The sequence below is a fragment of the Neofelis nebulosa genome, chromosome 9 (assembly GCF_028018385.1).
Source record: "Neofelis nebulosa isolate mNeoNeb1 chromosome 9, mNeoNeb1.pri, whole genome shotgun sequence".
NCBI lineage: Eukaryota > Metazoa > Chordata > Mammalia > Carnivora > Felidae > Neofelis > Neofelis nebulosa.
The window spans coordinates 140,354,334-140,370,263 of NC_080790.1; the positions used below are offsets into that span (position 1 = coordinate 140,354,334).

General features: G+C 62.1%; 1 long non-coding RNA gene across 1 annotated transcript; it reads right to left on the reverse strand.

The window, feature by feature from the left end:
* Positions 1–6,108: 6,108 nt before the first annotated feature.
* Positions 6,109–10,691, reverse strand: LOC131486058 (uncharacterized). Its single transcript, XR_009249162.1, has 2 exons — positions 9,664–10,691; positions 6,109–8,298 (listed from the first exon to the last, which is right to left on the reverse strand). It is a non-coding gene; the product is annotated as an uncharacterized LOC131486058 (long non-coding RNA).
* Positions 10,692–15,930: the final 5,239 nt, after the last annotated feature.

Below are 15,930 nucleotides of genomic sequence, written 5' to 3' on the forward strand. Positions count from 1 at the left end.
CTGAGGAGATACGGTTTCGCAGACACCAGTGAGCCTTCGGTTTGATGTTACACATTTCAGCTCTAGAAGAAGGGAGGGGCTGGGAGGCGTGCGGCTGCCCCGCGTGGGTCTGGAACTTTGTTAGGTGTGCAAGCAGTCCACGCAGCCACAAAATCCCACAGCGAGAAAAATACAGGTTCCCGGGCCACCCGAGGATGAACGGGCAGGGGTTGTGTAGGCAGACACGCAGTCGGGCTTGAGAACCCTCGGCCACGAAAAGGATGACGGTTTACATTGACGGCTGTTGTACGGAGAACAGCCAGGGACAGGAGGTGGGTGAGGTCGGGACCCCTACCGACGCCGGGCTGGGGCAGGAGAAGCCACCTGAGAAGGCACCCCCGCCCCGCCTGGGGCCGGCAGGCTTCCGGCGGCCTCTCCAGGCCGGCATGCGGGTCCTGGCTCGGTGTCCCCGAGCGGCTGTGGGGACGGGCCCGTGTGGGTGAGGAATGGGTGGCAGCTGGCTGGTGTGGACTGCCCGCCTCGCTCAGGACACCGGAGGATCCGTGGGGTCGGCAGGAGTGCGGCATGAGGGGCCGTGAGGACCGTGGCCTCCGTCACGGTCTGAAGGAAGACCCCGGCAGCCCCTCTGGCTTCCGCTGCACACGTGCAGGCACCCGAGCCCCGGCCCCGCGACCGGGGCCCACGGCCCAGCCGTTCCCCCGCAGCCCTTCGGCTGGGAGCGGAGGGCAGGCGGGATGCGGGTCGAGGGCAGGGGGCGGCCTGGTGCCGGAGTGCAGAGGGCAGCTCGCCAGTCGCTGTGGGGTCTGCTCCTCGGACCCGGAGGGGCTCCCTGCCACTCGGTTCGCGTCTCAGAGAAAGGAAGGGGGTGGGGAACAAGAGAAGTCCACGGACACCAAAGCCTTTAGGAGCCGAATCAACAGGCGGGCACCAGGAACCTGCCGGCCAAGCCGGGCAGCGTGTCAGTCACCCGGTGCCGGGTAACAAGCGTCCCCGTGGTGGGTGGGAAGGAGCATCTCCCTCCCGTTCCCGTCCCCCTTAGTCTTCTGGGACCGGCGGGAGCCCAGGGCCCGTCCTCGTCAGGTGACGGCCAAGCACGAGCACACGGGCCAGAGGCCCACACTCGGTCCGGGCCTTGGCTTCACGGTCACCAAAACTCCGCGGCTGGTGGACGCGGGGGCCCCCCTCGAGGCCCCTGCTCACGGAAGCGGGTGATGACGCCGCACGACCTCTATCAGGGGCAGAAGGGAGCCTGGCACAAGGGTAGAGCGACTGGTCAGCTATTTTGAGGCCCCCGCCCCAGCGCAAACCCGGCCCAGCGATCTGACGTCAGTGGGAGCCCCCGCCCCCGTGGCAGGGAGGTCCTGAGGCATCCGGCCAACACGCCTCAGCTTTTGTCCTACGGGTCCCCCCTGGCCAAGGTTCTCAGGAGCGGAGCAGTGCCGGGAGCTGTGCGAACCCCAGTCACCGAGCCCCCGCCGGCCAGGCCCGCGGCCACCACGGAATCACAGTAACTGCACCGACGCTAAACGTGGAAAGATTGCTTTCCGGGAAAACTGCTGATACCCGGGACTCTGGCAGAGACAGCTTGAGGGAGACCGGCCTCCCGGATCCATACGACACGTGACAGCTCAGATTTTAATCAATTTTCAACCCTCGACACGAAAATCATCTTGATTTATGAAATCCCACAAGTCAGGTCTTTTCCAGGCAGCCCGGCGTCGCGAGCAGGGGCATCCTCCCAGGCGGCTCCGCCCGGTTCGAGGCGGCCTTCACTCCGGCCCACACCCTCCTGGGTGCCCGCCTGGCCCCTGGGGACTGATCTCCAGACGCAGCCACGCAGCCCAGGCCACACTCACACCCGGAGTGTGTGCAAGGACGCTGCTTCGGGCTCTTCCCTTCCGTCTGCGACCTTGTGTGTGTACGTGGGGGGCGGCAGTGGCCCTGAGACAGACCCCAACCTCAGGGGTCACTGCCCAGTAGCTGAAAGACCACCGGTTGGGGGAAAATCATTGTCTCCAACCCCACGGACACGGACAGATGAGTTTATTCAGGGCTGTCGATGAAGATCTCTAGAAAACATTAGCCTCTATGCCTTTCAAACTGTATAATCACACACCATCTGCAATCGTGGGTCACCAGTGCCAGACCCTCAGCTAATTATTTAAATGTGCAGTCGGAACCAAAGTTCAGAAACCTCACGTGCCCGTATACCCAAATCCGCCAGACAGATAAAATAACAGAGACACAGTGAGTTATTTTATTGCTCTGGGATGGTGAGTCCTTTCCAAGCACCACAAAAGGAAAGACTCATATATTTGACCACATAAAAACGTAAAACACCTGAATGGTTAAAGTTACCATAAACCAAAATTAGAAGCAAATGGCAAACCAGGAGAAAGTGTTTCAATATATATCACAAATGGTTAGTAGTGATCTTATAAAGCCATACATTTTTAAAAATTTTTTTAAATGTTTCTTTTTGAGAGAGAGAGAGAGAGACAGAGTGTGAGCAGGGGAGGAGCAGAGAGAGAGGGAGACACAGACTCCAAAGCAGGCTCCAGGCTCTGAGCTATCAGACCAGAGCCAGACGAGGGACTTCAACTCACGAACTGCGAGATCGTGACCTGAGTGGAAGTCAGACGCCTAACCGACTGAGCCACCCAGGCGCCCTTAAAGCACTACATTTTTAAAGGACAAGTGCACCCACAAGAAATGGGCAAAAGACTTGAACAGGCATTTCACAAACTGCACTGCGGCCGGTTGAGCTCATGACCAATGCTTCACTTCGCTGGAGTCAGAGAAATGCCACAAAAGCATCGATGGCGTTCAATTTATCTTCTGGCAAACAGTGTTTTAAATCATAAAACCAATTCTGGCCAAAGAACAGAGAAAAGACCGCTCATGCCCTGCGGCATGGAGGCTGGGGTGGGGGGAAGGCAATGGGGCGCATTTAGATACAATGAACCAAAATCCTAATAAAATTCATAGAAATATGTCCGTAAAAAATGCATTCCCGCGGGAAGATTTGCATCCAGCACCGTCGCTCCACGTAGCACCTGAAGCTGGAAACGGTCTCCGAGCATAGGCAGGTTGTGGGAGAATCGTACACAGCCACTGAAATACTGTAAAAGAACGCTCACTGACGAAGAATGTGACCCCGAGCACGGCTGAGTGGGGTGAAGAGAGTTCCAGAAACAGTGGGCAGATGCGCACGCAGTTCTGTAAGAGTCGGACAGGCAGGCGGCCAAGGGCCCAGGGCTGTCCCCACCCATGCCCGGGGTGAGCAGCGGGCCTTCCTGAACTTACTCGAGGCGAATCAGAAGAAATTACAAGACAAGCCGGTCAGTGTCCTGCTGATGACTCCTCTATCTGTTCCCACTGACTTTGTTCTATAAATCACTTCCAACGGAGTTATTCAGGATCGTAGTGCAAGGAGGCACGCACCCGAATGGGGCTGCAAACACAGGGAAGACGGGCATCCGCTTAGCAAGCGGGTTATTGTCATAACAGAGGAGGAAAGAGCCGGGGCACGGCGGGACAACCATTACCATAGTCCCCTTGCAATTAAAACCGATTTTTTACAAGGCAATGCGAGTGATGGAGAGGTAAATGATGGGAACGAAGACCGTTCACTTCAGCACCAGCGCCCAGCGGGTGGGATTCAGGCTCCGCGCTCACTAGCGATGGACTCAGGGCAAGCCACCGACTTCTCACTTTATCCTCATCTGTGACACCACAGAAGTGACCGTGTCTGCCCCCTCGATGCACCTCACAGAGTTGGGATCCGCTTTGGAAGGACTTGATAAATACCCATGCTACGGCTAACCCGGGTATTGCTGCTGTATTTATTCGAGAAGAACACAGCCTCTTTCCAAGGGAACGTTGCTTGGCACGGATTACACAGATCCAGGCGAGGCACGTGCGTATCCTGGAGCCACAACGCCGCGGCACCTGCTTCCATCAGAAATGCACACGCGGGCGCAGCAGTGTGGCCGCTCCCGCAGGCGTGGCGGTGCCGTTCGGAACAGCCCCAAAGTGGTAGGAGCCCAAGTGCCCGCGAACAACTCAATGGGTAAACTGTGCGTGTTTGGACAATGGCCTACAGCAAAGCGAATGAGCGGGGCCCCTCCCTCTGGGCGCCAGGCGTGTGCATCATGTGCCTGGAGAGAGCCCGGCACTGGGGGGACCCAGCTGAGCATTTATTTGCCTTCCCTTCTACTCTTTCTCAAACTGTCAGAAAGGTAGCGTTTATATGTAGAGAAGACCCCTAACCATGCCCAAGTTGCACGCACAGCCTGTGAGGAGGGCCAGCAGAGAGGGGGTCCGCCCCGGGAGGGGCGGGAAGGTGACAGAAGAAGGGCCTGCAGGCCCCACGGGCCCGGGGCCAGACCTCGATGCCACGCCTCCCCGAGCCAGGATGGCAACTCCGCAGGGCCAGGTGGTGGCAAGCCCTCGGAAAGGCCCGACTGGACACCGGGAAGGGTGATGGCAGCCATTGTCCACACCCGTCTGGCCGCTGTGTCGAGACCCACACCTTCGAGATGGTGATAAAAACAGCACAGCCGAGGCTTTCTTTTTGAAAAATGTTTGGTTTGGTTTGGTTTTTAAGGCAAGACTGAGGCATTTGTGCTGCCTTTCCTGTAGGGACTGTGGGGTCCGGGAGTGTCTGCGCCTGGGGTCGGTGGGGTCAGCTGGAGCACCTGCTTTTCCCCCTGCTTTGCTGTGTGTTCTCCCCAGAGAAGGGCGGGCGCGGGATTCCAGAAGGGCCCGCCCCGCCTCCTGCGCGCAGCGATCTTGCGGTGTGGGCGGTGGAAGCCACGCGTAGGGAACCACCGGTGACCGAAACCCCCGCCAGCGTGCAGCCAGGCTGCCGTCCCCCGGGGTCCCTGCCCGCGATCCGGGACGGAGGCGCGGGGAAAGCCAGCTGCCTGGCGTCCGCGGCGTGGAGAGGCTGCCGGTGCCTCCCGGGGACGTCCCCAGGCTCGCCGGCCTCCAGGGGGCAGAGGAGGGCGCGGCGCCTCGGCGCACCCGGGACGCCGGAACTTTCCAGGGGCTCCTCGGCCCCGCTGGACGCCCGTCCCGTTGCAGCCCGCGGGCTCGGAGCCCGTTTCCCTACCGCGGGCGCGGCACCTCGGTTTCCCCGCCCGCCCCCGGCCCCCCGGGGCCGCACGCGAACGCGACACAGGCCGGAGTCGGGCGGCTCGGCCGCCCGCGAAGCCCGGGGAGTTTCCCAGGAAGGATTTACGGCTCCTCAAACGTTTCCACTCCAGCTCCGGGTCACAGTCACGGTGGTTTCACTGTGACCTTGCGTCACCTGCCGTTTCCTGAGCGCGGAGGCCTGGGCTGAGTCATGCGGGGTCACGGTGCGCCCGGAAGTGGCCTTGATGGGAAGGTGACGAAGCCGAGCCGGGACCTTCCCCGAGGGGGCGGGAACCGCACCCCCCACCCCCCGACGCAGGGCTGGGAGCCCCGCAGAGGGATGGCCTCCTGCCCAAGCTCCACGCAGGCACTGGCCTCCCGCTCGGTGGGCTGGGGGGGGGGGCCCGTGGGGCGGCACAGGTGGGGTCGGCTGGCACGAGGTGCCCCCCTGGGTGGCCGGGGGCTGGTGGGGAGACTGAGGCGCGGTGCCCGGGGTCCCCGGCTCGGAACGGGCTCCGAGCCCACAGGCTGCAACAGGACGCGGAGGGCAGCGGGGCCGCTGGAAGGTTCTGGTGCCGGACCTGGTGCCCGCGTCCCGGGCGCGCTGAGGCTCCGGCCACTGCACGCGGCTGGTCCCCGCTGCGCCAGCCTTGCTTTGAAGTTGTCTTCGGGGTTTGGAGGAAAGGCCTCCGGCCCCTGCGGCGACGGTGGCCGGACTCCCGCTCGGGCGCGGGGGACGGAGCCCTGCTCACCCCACCCCACCCCCACCCCCCGTCGCCCCCGGGGGTCGCACTCCGGCACCCACGCGCCGGCTCTCCAGAGAACGCACTCTCTCCGCGGTTCCACTAGGTGGCGCCGCAAAACCGCCGGGGTTTGCTTGGGTTTTTTACACTTTGCGCACCTGGAATGAAACAGTCCAATAAAAATATAATGGGGCCACGTGGGTAATTTTACACGAAATGGGCGAAGTTAACTGTAATAATACGTTTTATTTACCTGGGCTGAGCAAGATCTGTCTTAAGGGAAAAGAGAAAGAATATCTTATTTAATCCAATAGAGCCAAAACTTACCACTTACGCATGTGATCAATATAAGGAATTATTGGCGGGATACTTTCCTTTTTTTCTATAAGTCCTCAAAGTCCAGTGTCTTTGTTACACTTACAGCACTTTTCAATTCACTCGCTAAACTTGTTATCAGATATGACTGATTGTACTTAAATTTCATAAGATTTATAGTCCAAAAAGGACATTCATCTACCTAAGTTGTTCCAAACATACATAGAAGTTTTCAGTAACTGAACTGTTATTAAAACCTAAAAAAAAAAAAAATTTTTTATTAATGTTTATTCACTTTTGAGAGAGAGGCAGAGACAGAGCAGGAGCAGGGGAGGTGCAGAGAGAGGACCCAGAATCCAAACCAGGCTCCGAGCTGTCAGCACAGAGCCTGACGCGGGGCTCGAGCCCCCGAACCGTGAGATCATGACCTGAGCCAAAGTCGATGCTTAACCGACTGAGCCCCCCAGGCACCCCCTGTCATTAAAATTTTTAAATCTGACCTAATTAAAGTCAGATTAAAGCACTCTGTGGTTGCCGAACGGGACTGGGGTTTCAAAACCCATGTTGCCAGCCCCCCGCCTGCAGGCAGCCCACCTGGGATAACGGCCATAAGGTGACACTCGGTGTTCTGAGGGATGAGCAAGGACTCCAAGGCCGCGTGAGCTGGCACACCAGGCCGACCCGGCCGCTCTCGGAGACCCACTCTGATGGGGAGCGGAGGACCCGACAGGTCCTACAGCGAGGGCCCCAGGAGCCCAGAGCTCGACTCTTCTCTATTTACCGTGCTTCTGTGGGGACTCCATGCCCCCCACCCCAGGCCTCTGCCCCCAGGAGCCGGAACAGACAAGGACCCGGATTCTCTCCTGGAGCCTCCGGAAGGAGTTCCGTCCTGTGGACACCTGCAGCCCGGTGAGGCCGGGTTGGACTTCGGCCCTGGGACCGTGTGTCGTTTTCAGCCCTGGGCTCGCGGTGATTTGTCACAGCAGCAACAGGAGGCTCACGTGGCCTTTGAGGGAAGGAGCGTGGGTGCTGAGCGCGGGGAGGTTCCCGGGAGCGTGGAGGGTTTGAAGCAGGAAGAGATACAGTCTAAGTCTGTGTTTCTTAACTGTGAGCACCTGCTGGGAGGGTGGCCCCAGGACGCTTGCGGACGGCTCACACGGCCCCTGCCCCTGGTGGCACAGCCTCCTTTGCTCTCCCTGCAGCGCGGCTGGGTCCCATCTTACAGATGGGCAAACTGAGGCCTGCCTGTGTACTGGCCCTCCTGGTGGGTGCTGGACGGCAGAGCAGCTCAGACGGGTGGATGTCACCCTGCAGGCATCCTCGGGTGCCACGTGTGCCTCTGTCAGCGGGCTTTCTCTTTCAGTATCAAACTTGGCCTCGAAGCCCCTTGCTCGGGGGCCCCCCGTCAGGTTGCTGGGGTTGTCCACAGCTCCGCTCATCAGGTTCGCGTGCTGCGTCCGGGGCTGAGCTGTGTATAACTCGTCAGTGGCTTCTCCTCAGGAGCGTTCGGGAGCCTTCCCCGGAACTGTGCGCCATGCGACACCCAGGTGGGCGCGACAAACACGCGGGCCAGCGGCAGAGAGACAGAGGGGGAGGCGGGTGTCCAGATCAGTGGTTCCTACAGACACGAACGACCTGTGCCGGGCGGCGAGCTCAGTCGGTGCTGGGCCTGCCCGCAGCCTCTCTGGGCTGCTCACCAGCTGTATTTTCTGTTCTAATGGTTCAACTCGTATTTAACCTGCTGTCGGTATTTACCTGACTCTCAGGTGCGTTGAACACGAAGTTTGCCTAGGGAGGGCTGGGGCAGGGATGTGCCTCCTGGTCGTGTTTTAGTCACTTCAGGCCGTCACGGGGGGTTCCCGTGCTTTCTGGAAGGAGTCCACTTAGGGTCTCCACCTCTCACAAAGGACCGAGTTTCTCTTGAACAAACTGGCTTGGGTCCACGAGCGCAGTCTGGGACACAGCCTTCCCGGCTGCCCGAGAATCAGGAAATTGGTTCTAATAAAGGCTACCGGGTGGGGCTCCTGGCTGGCTCAGTCGGTGGAGCATGCCACTTTTGATATCGAGGTCGTGAGTTCAAGCCCCACGCTGGGCATTGAGCCTACTTAAATTAAAGAAAAAAAAAAATTATAAAGGTTGCCAGGAGCCAGTATTTCTCCTCGCAGGCTGGGACCAACCTGGGAAATTCCTCTGTCAGCCTCCCCAGGGCAGAAACTTCCCTTGCTTCCTGGCCTGGTAATTTTCCAGAGCTGCAGCTTTCCTGTCAAGGGGCAGGAAGGACATTCAGCTGCTAACAACCCAGCCAGAAGTCACAACTGCCCAGAGTGGGATCCGGGACGTGACTCAGCAGCATAAGGGAAGTCGGCAGAGCAGGGGCAGAGGCAGCTCTTGGTGGGAGGCGGGGCCGCCGGCTGTGGGGGTGGGGTGTCGTCCCAGGACGCATCCAGAGCCATGGCAGATGGGGCGCTGGGAGGTCTGACTGTCCCCCCCCTCCCCCCCCCCCACCACCTTCAGACCACGTGCATCTCTGGCCACACATGAGCATCACTTCCCAGGTACAGAACATTCCAGGGGGCAGGCCCAGGTGGCCAAGGACTCAGGACCCTGGCCGCAGGCGGGAGAGAGGCCAGCAAGACGTGACTCCTTCCCAGCTCCCACTGGCGGGAGAGTGCAAGGAAACGGGTATCAGATGCTGCCACCCTTCTCAGCCCCAAGGTCTCAGGACTCCCACCCACCGCGGGCAGGCGGCAGGGGCTCCGTGGCCGAGCTCTGCCCCCCTTCCCCCAGAAGGAACCTTGAACCGGACCCAAACGACGCTGCACTAAGCGAGGGGCCCTTCTCCAGCTTCAGGCACGAGGCAGGAGGTCACCTCCGCCCGCCCGGGGCCCACGTGGAGAGTGACAGGATGTGGCAGTCTGCAGTTTGGACGGGAGTCCTCCCCAGCTCCTCCTCCCCTGCCCTGGCTGCACGGCACCCAGAGGGGCTCCCGGGGCCGAAGCCCGGGCCCGGGGACCTGTTCGCGTGGGCCCGTGCCGACCGCCCCCCCAGAAGCGGATGCTGCCCCTACGCGCCCCTGAGCGAGCCTCGTCTTCTACAAAACCTCCCGGCAACTCTGCATTTGGATATTTTTAAGGGCAGTTCTTTATTATTATCCGAGTGTGTGACTATCAAAAAAGGGAAACGCCGTCCACACCACACTCCTCTGGTTTCTCCAGAAAGAGCAGACTGTGCTGCAGCCGGTGCCCCCAAGGGCATGGCGAGCCCCCCCCCCCGCCCCCGCCTGCCGGGACAGGTCAGACTCTGGCCCCACAGCCCCTCGTCCCTGCGTCCCTCCCAGCCACCGAGAGTTACACAGCATTGCACGGGGCACACACGGGCCAGCAGTTTGGAGTCACCCACGTAGACGCCCCAGCTCTTACTTCCTCCCCAGAAACGAGGTCAAAGAACACTTCATGCAAATCCCCACCTTATGAGCTCAGTTTTCATCATGAACCATCCTCCCATTTCCAGGTAACCGCCTGTGGTGCAGAACGGAAACACGGAGCGGGTGCGTTAGCCACGCACAGCATGGTCCACGTGCGGAGCACAGCCAGGCCATCGTCTGGGCCCAGCGAGGGACGGCGGGCCGGTCACTGTCTGGGCCCAGTGAGCATTCTCTGCTCCACCGGGCACGATGGAATCCTGCGGTTCTGAGTCTCTGGTTTAGAGCTTAATGTTGCTTCATGTTGCCCTAAACGAAGACAGAAAAGCACAGGGTCCTGGGCGGGCCACCTTCCCGCCCACCCAGCTGCAGCGCCCAGGACGAAAGCTGCCGGAATGCACTTCCTCGTGGGGCTGGTCCTGCCAAGGGTGTGGTCGGGACGGGGAGCGGTGCCGAGGAAGGAGGAGGCCGGCCACCCTGCCGTCCCCAGGCATGCGTGCGGCCAAGGGCCACCCGGGCTCGGGACACATGATCGTGAGGTGGGATGTCGGAAGAGACTAGAAAGGCAGGTGCCTCCGCTCTCCGTGTCCCAGACGCCCGTCCTTCCCAGTCTCCTCCCTGCAAACCCCACACAGAGGGCCCTGGCCTTGGTCTGAGATAAATACCACATAAGTGTCACAGACAACATCCCATTTTTGCCCTCCAGCCTGACTGTTCTCAAAACCCAGAGCTGTATGCCCAGCTGCTGACCCACCATCACCACCATCACCATTATCTCCACTCTCACCATCACCATCATCATTTTCCTAGTTTGCCTGGAAAGGGAGGGAGCCTCTCCCTACACGGGGGACCCAGGAGGCAGAGACGCCCCCAGACAGTGTTTCTGTCACTATGAGTGAGACCTGGACAGAAGGAAATTAACATCTCCCGGGCCATGTAGAGACATAGTTAATGAAGGTTGTAAGGAAAATACTTATTCACATTCTTGGGTTTTTTCCACCTCCCTGATCTAAGGGAACTGGCTGTGAGTTCAGCAGGCCTGGCAGCCCCAGCCTCACTCAGCCAACTGTGAAGCCTGCCATCTGGAACCCCACCCCGTGCAACCGCCCCACGTCGGCCCCTTTAAGCCCACTGTATGGACACACAGCCTGTTCGTCTGCTCCTCCGTTGACAGACATTCGGGTCGCTTCCACCTGTCGGCTGTTGCGAATAAGGCTGCTGTGAACGTGGGTGTGCACAGATCCCCCCGAGTCCCTGCTTTCGGGGGGATACGCCGAGAGGTGGGGTTGCCAGCTCGCACGCCAATTCCGTTCCGAATTTTCCGAGGAACCCATTTTCCCCGGCAGCTACACCGCGTCCCATCCTCACCAACGGTGCTTGGCCGGTGTGTTTTTCAGAAGCCCCCGGAAGGAGAGGAGCGGTGGTTGTGCTCCTGAGAGATGCCGCCACATGGCCTGAGAAACCACGTCTGGGCCAAGGCATCCCAGAGGCAGCTCTGGCCCCCGCGGGCGCCAGGCTCCGCGTCGCCTGCCGACATGGAGAGAGCATCCCACACGCGCCGAGCCGAGGCGTAAACCGGGAGTCCACCGTGGTGGGGGAGGGGCTTCCGGCCAGGGGCTGACTTCGGGCCCACGGGGAGCAGCGGGGAGAAGGGGGCTTGCCCGCCGAGAGCCGGGCCCGGGGCGCCTGGTGGGCGGGCACCTGCGCCTCCGCCGTCTCCGCACGAAAGCTGTGGCTCCCGGCACATCAGCCGATTTCCTACCTGAAGGCGCGCCCCGTGCCAAGTGGGTTCGCTTGCCCACCTGGGGTGGCCCCTCTCCCGGGACTGGGGCCTCTACCCAACCAGAAGCTGCCGGGGGCCCCCCGTGGAGCGTGGGGTAGAGTGGGCACCTTCTCTGGGGGTCCTCGGCCTGGGGTCCGGGGAGGAGGGAGCGCCCTCCTGAGGGTGCAGACGGGGACAGAGGGCGGCCCGTGTCGGAGCGGAGATGGCAGGACCATGTTGGAGGCTGTGCTCATAGTTGAGGAGGACAGCCTAGGACGCAAAGGTGGGGTGGGAGGGGCAGAGCCCAGGTGACCTGGGTGAGGAGCCAGGTGGGGGGAGGGAGAGAGGAGGATGGAGGGAGGAGGGGAAGGAGGGGGAGGGGTGGAGGAGACAGGAAGGAGGGGGAGGGAGAAGGGAGGAGGGAGGGTTCGAGGAGGGGGCCAGGAGGAGGGAGGGAGAGAGGAGGGAGGAGGGAGAGAGGAGGGAGAGAGGAGGGAGGAGGAGGGGGAGGGGTGGAGGAGACAGGAGGGAGGGGGAGGGAGAAGGGAGGAGGGAGGGATCGAGGAGGGGGCCAGGAGGAGGGAGCCGGCCCCCCACCAGCGTGGGCGGCGTCTTGCCCGAGGACCGTGGCTGGCCTGGCTCTGGACGGAGACGCGTGGGAGGTGACTGAGGTGGTAATTGCCCTGTGCGGGAGGCCACCCAGGGAGCTGGCGCCAAGGTGGAGGACGGAGCCCATCCTCGGGAGCACGGCGTCCTGGGCCCGGCCCTTCACCGAGTTCCCTTCCCCCAGCTGCTCCCAGGGGGCCACACTGGGGGCATCTGGCCTCTGCGGTGCCTGGGCCCCCGTGTGTTTCTTAAGACAAGGGAACACGAGCTCCACGGACCCAGCCGGGGCGTCCGGGAGAAGTCACGCTGCCCCCCTCCCTCCGCCTGCGGCCGCAGTGCTGACAGCGGTCACCCTTCCCCACCTTCCGCTGAAACAGGTGCGCGCTGGCGGGACCCACCGCGCACGCGCGCGTAGTGCGGCCCCGCCTCCGGCGACCCCAGCCTGGCTCCCGCGTGGTGGCTGCAAGGGGAGGTCCCCGGCATCTCTGGGTGCGGGTCCCGTGCCTTCCAGGCCCCAGCGAGGAGGCTCTGCCGGGCTGTTCCCCGAAGGCCGTGGCGGGGACCCACCACCCGTGCCGACGTCCCCCGGGCCACATGTCCGCACAGGCACGTGGCCATGGGCAGGAGGATGGTGCCGACACCGGTCAGGGGACGTGTCCGCGCGCGCGGACGCAGCGCTGGGGAGAGGCTGCCTCTGGAGCTGCCCCACCCACCACGTCGCTGGCCGAGGCCAAGAGAAAACAAGAAAGATAGGGAAGACCAGCCACTGTGCTCACGTCCCAGGGCCGGGAGCCAACTTCCGTCCTTTAGACGTTCCCTGTGACACTGTGGCAACGTCGCTTTGGCAATGAATAAATTCCTGAGACAAAGGAGGAGGCAGAGAGATAGACACAAATGAGACAGAGACACAGGGACGGAGACGGAGAGACAGAGAGACGCCTAGATGGAGACGCAGGCAGAGACAGAAAGACAGAGACACAGAGAGAGGCAGTGACACAGAGATGGAGACAGAGAGACAGAGAGGCAGAGACAGAGGTGGAGAGCGAGTCATGGAGGGTGGGGAGAAGAAAGCCTGGCAGGGAGGAAGGGAGGCCAGACCCGGGTGGGATAACCGGGGCCCAACGGAGGGTGTGGGACGTCCTGGCCGAGGGCTCTGGGGTCTCCGGGAGCCCTGGAGGTGGGACCCTGGGGAGGGGCACGGATGTGACCATGAACAAGGTGGGGACAAGGTGACTGAAACGCTGAGGTGTGCGGGGGGATGTCTGCACTGGAGCCCAGCACGGCCCCCGGAATGACGGCAGGGAGGCTGGCGTTTTGCGAATACACGATGATCCACCGGGGGGGGGGGGGGGGGGGGGGGGGGAGGGGGCTGGCAGGGACAGTGGCAAGCAGCAGTGATGGGAGACTGGAGAACCCGACCGGTCTGGACAGGTCCCTGGGCAAGACGAGGACACCAGGAGGGAGCCAGTTGAGGCCCAAGGAGGAGACCCTGGGCCATGCCTGTGGTCGGGGGTCAGCTGGAGAGGCCCACACGGACACCTCCCAGGGGGGACACGGGGGAGGCCAGTCATGGGTCTTGGAAGGCAGAGCTCAGAGGACGCCGGCTGCGGGCACAGGTTTGGGGCCTGGGCCACCGCGAGCCTGCCTCACGAGTGAGGGGACAGAGGGAGCAGAGAAGGACATCAGGCGTGTAAGGCCTTGGCGGGCAGGGGGGATGCGTTCCCGGGAGGGGCAGTGATCAGCGAGGGGGGAGAAGTGAGGAGTGGGCACTGAGGTTGTCTTAGGAGGTGGGGGCGGGGTCTGCACGGGAGGATGTGGGGCCGGGTTCAGAGGTGACCTCAGCAGGTCCACCGGCCCAACCAGGAGCCTGTGGGAGGGTTTTCAGGAAGCATTTCTGGGAAGCCTCAGGTGTAACCGCAGGGAGGGGTCCCGCAGGCCTGGAGGCAGGAGGGGGGAGGCACCACCAGGGGAGGGGCGGGGTGAGGGAGGCAGGGGGCCTCGGAGGGCCTTGCCGAGCCACCCACTTCCTGTGACGGGTCAAGCCATCTGGGATCCGGAAATTAAGCCAGCTCTCCAAATCCCCTCTGGGTCTCCGTGTTCCTGAGATTGATAGAACATTCAGGCCTCTGGGCGAGCGGGAGAATCGCATTTCAACCCCGGGATGGGGAAGGTGCCCACCAGTCCTGCAGGATGCTGGCCACAGGCCACCGAACCGTGGAGACTTTGGGAAAGATCTCACCATTGAGCAGGCTCGGGTGTTGGGAGAACTCACCTGAGCTCACCCAGCCCCCTGGTCCCCCGTCCCGGGGCAGGGCGGGTCGGCAAGCTGTCAGGGTCCTGGTGGCCACCAGGGCTCCGGAGAAGGAAGCTGGGGGATCAGAGGGCTCCCTCCTGGCCTCCCCCGCAGTGGTCCTTCCAGGGGCCTCTGCGGGCAGCTCTCTGCTCACGGCCGGGGAGCCTGGAGAGGGCCTGGTCCCTTGGCCTCCCAAGCCAGGCTCTGCAGGGACATACCCCCCTCAGGCGAAGTCCCAAGGTCTCAGTCCTCCCACGAGGGTCTCCCTGGGCTCCAGGACCCCCCTCAGGGCGGTCTCCCTGCCTGCAGCGACGGCTCCACCTGACTCGTGCCCGGCAGGCTCCAGACTCAGCGTCCTGTCTCCTTGCACATCTCGGCCCCTCCTCTGTGACTACAGCCGTCTGTCCTTCCCGCACCAGGCCCACCCGATGCCAGTGCACAGTGCCCGAGGTCAGCTGCCTGCGGACAGCCTGGCTCTCCTGCTGCACCTGCCGGCTTTGCCCTCCCCAGCCGCCCCAGAGCCGTTTCACACTGGCCGGTAGGCCTCCCGACGTGGCCTCTCCCTCCTAGCAGCCCCCCAGCACTTACTGAGAACCGCCATGCAGCTGGTCTCCACCTTGTTTCTGCCCCATCACTAAGCTAGGAGCCCCTGGAGGTCTGTTTCTCAGTTGGGAATTTGTCCCTTATTTCCAGGACGGGGGGGGTGGTAGGGGGGAGGTCTGGCAGCTGACTCCGGGGAAGGGGGCTCTCAGGCCCTGCAGCTTGTCTGCTGGGAAGGAGCCATGTTGTCCTGGATGGAGGTTGAGAAGGTCAGGGTAGGGGAGGAAGGTGGCTCAGCCAGACTCAGTGAACAGAACCACCGGGCTGGAAGGGGTCAGCCCAGGTAGCAGTTCTGGGACCATGATGAAGCCATGCCAAGCAGAGGGGACCCTGGGGCCGGCACTAGGCTGTGGATGTCCAGGATGCCTCCCACAGCTGGGGAAACTGAGGCAGCCCCCTTGCGATCATGTCTCATGAACATGTGTCCCCCCTTCCTCACACCATCAGTGCCTCACTGGCAGCCTGGGTGTCGATGCTGGATGGCCAGATTTCTGGAAGGTTCTGCAGGGAGCATGCAGCCTGGCAGGTACCAGGGTGAGGCCTACACCCACGAACAAAGACCTACAGAGCCCGGAGATCTGGCTTCCAGGAGTGGGGAGAGAGACATGGTCCTTGAGGACCTGGAGGAGGTGGGATAGAGGTGTCCATAGTCAGCAAGGAAGGAAACTTCCAGAAACAAGAACGCTGCAAGTGTAAGGCACGGAGACGGGATGACCCATGAGGTGTTTGTGGTGCAGGAGGGTCCTGGCTGGAGTGAGAGGGCAGGTGGCAGGTCGGCCTGGGCTGTGGGGTGTGAGCTGCGGCCCAGGCGGGCGGGAGACAGGACAAGGACACTGGACAAGGGAGGGCTGGGGCCGGAAGGGCACGGGGCAGACCACCCAGCCCCACGGAGAAGCAGAGGCCCCGGCCCCCTGCATCCTGTGTCGTCCCTTCCCGTGGCCGTAGGGGCAGAGATGCCCCGGGCAGTGCCTCGGTGGCGGGAAAGGTCCCACCCACTCCATTTGCTGAGGTTTCCAACAAAATCAAACATGAAGAAATGCCCAAGCAGGCC